The sequence below is a fragment of the Magnolia sinica genome, chromosome 7, assembly GCF_029962835.1.
Source record: "Magnolia sinica isolate HGM2019 chromosome 7, MsV1, whole genome shotgun sequence".
Lineage (NCBI taxonomy): Eukaryota > Viridiplantae > Streptophyta > Magnoliopsida > Magnoliales > Magnoliaceae > Magnolia > Magnolia sinica.
The window spans coordinates 11,003,797-11,006,172 of NC_080579.1; the positions used below are offsets into that span (position 1 = coordinate 11,003,797).

General features: G+C 37.1%; 1 long non-coding RNA gene across 1 annotated transcript; it reads right to left on the reverse strand.

Annotated features, from left to right (window-relative positions):
• Nucleotides 1-538: 538 nt before the first annotated feature.
• Nucleotides 539-1,984, reverse strand: LOC131251046 (uncharacterized). The gene is made up of 4 exons (XR_009173570.1): nucleotides 1,786-1,984; nucleotides 1,300-1,695; nucleotides 764-1,131; nucleotides 539-649 (listed from the first exon to the last, which is right to left on the reverse strand). It is a non-coding gene; the product is annotated as an uncharacterized LOC131251046 (long non-coding RNA).
• Nucleotides 1,985-2,376: the final 392 nt, after the last annotated feature.

Below are 2,376 nucleotides of genomic sequence, written 5' to 3' on the forward strand. Positions count from 1 at the left end.
AATCCTCACCTATTAGGAGGATTGGATGTCATTAGGACATGATAGTAACTTATGGTCCAACTAGGTGAACTTGAAACCTAGTTGAAAAGAAAAGGAAAAATAAATAAACTGTATAATAACCACTACTAAGTTGGTTGGCAAATTCAAAATTCCAAAAACATCATATGGCATCACCGTAAGTTCTGTTATTTATTTATTCTTCTTTGGAAATGCCATGGATATGTTTGAAAATTTTAATTTTCCAACCAACTACATAGTTATTAATTAGCATAATTTTTAATTTTTCAATTACATCATCACAGACCCAAAATTCAACAAAAATCAAATAAAAACACCAGAAAATGGAAGAAAACTAAAAAATCAGTGCCAGGATTTCTCTCTTTTACATACATTTGCACCAGCTTGGATGAGCTTCTGCACGCAAGAGATCTTCCCATGCATTGCAACCAGCACAAGAGGAGTCTACAAACCCAATACCAACAACACAAGATCAACCATTTCTGCATCGAAATCCAACCATCCAAACACCTAAAAAAAAAAAAAAAAGGAATTCCAAATCCAAATCCACAAAAAAGATCCATCCCTCTACCTCCTTATGCCGATTCACCACATCTGGATGAACAGATTTCTCCAAAATCAATGAAAGGACCTGCCCATCCACCAATCCAAACACCCCAAAAATTAGAAAATTCCAATAAAAGCAATACCCAAAATCCAAAACAGCAAAAAACCAAGAAATGCCCATCAAAGAAGAAAAACCCACCTCAATCTGCCCATTTGCAGCAGCAATATGCAGAGCGGAGAAGCGATCATACACAGTAGTCTGATGCATAAGACCCGGTTCTCTCTACACGAGAGCCTCAAACGCCTCCAAATCCCCAGCCTGGGCTGCCCCAAACAGCCCATGTTCTTGAGCCGCCATGCAGCTCAGCCCCTGACCAAGAGGCTCTTGTAGAGGTCATCGCCCACTATCTGTACTTTGTTTCCAATCTCACAGGTTAACTTGGAGTAATGCTCCCAGTCATCTTGATCAAACCGGTTTTCTATTGATACAATTGGATACTCAGCCACAAATGATTTGTAGAGATCTTTTAAAGCATTTCCTGATATCTTCTGCGACCTGTCATTTTTCTGCGATGAATGAAAACCAGAAATATATATATATATATATATAAAATTTTCAGTTGGCAGTCACAGACTGAAACTGATACAACATGAATTCAATTACGTATCATCACACTAACTTCTGGCCATCAGAGTTGCAGAAAAAAAAAAAAAAAAAAGTAGAAGAAAACATACCTCTTTTTTGAAGTTCAGATCATAGGTTTTATCAGTGCCATAAATTTCAGAAGCAGTAACATCCATTCCAATAACAATCTATAAGGAAAAAAGACGCAAGTTTTTATGGCTTCTGTGTCTCTCTTGAAGAGAAATGAAAAATCTTTCAACTTATTTATAAATGAAAACAGGATAGTGGAATAAAAGAGGAAGCTCCTACGGGAAGGATCATGAACTCGTATAAACAACAAATTGATTAGAATGCAATTGAGACGAAAGCCGTTTCAAGAAAATGGATGGAATTCACTGAGAGACCTGCATTGCAAGTTTGTTTCCTGCATGAGAACCTCCGTTGATGACATTGAAAGCTGGAACTGCCAACACCAAGGTTTTGTTACCGATAAGGTTGGCGATATGCTGCATTACAGATACAAAAAATAAAAAAATAAAAATCCATAAGCCAGAGTTTTAAAAAGCTCTCATACCTATTAGAGCTTACATATTCACTTTATAAGGCGTCTCGATTTCTGTGTATGAATACTTCAGGGGAGCCCTGTGTCATTGATTTCAAATTCAGTTGACTTTTTGAAGGGCACTATCAGAAAAGTTTCAGTCAGGTCTCTCAAAAGAAACAATTCACTGATTAGAAGGTTATGTTGAATTTGATATGAGATGATGTTTCAAGCAAGAAAATATTACTGATATATTGAAACAGGAGCTGCTCACATCATCTCAACTCAGTTGCCGAAAGCTTGATATATATAGTTTCAAGCAATGAGCAACACCAAACAATCCATTCTGTTTCCATTTTCATAGTAAGCCTACAAGTTCTGATAATGGCCTTTTTTGTTGTTGTAGGATTAATGGGGAGGTGAGCCGTGTGATTTTTCATCAGTTGGATGTTCCTGATCTTATTTTCATTTATCATCCTACAAGGCACCTCATGACATTACTAGGAAGTATGAGGCTGTTAAAGAGGTTGATGATTCTTCTACAAAGGCATGGCTTGAAAAGATGCGCACACTGTTTATCAGGAAGGGATCAGGGTTCTCTTCTCATAGTGTGATTATTGGGGATGCATATAGAGGGATTCATGAA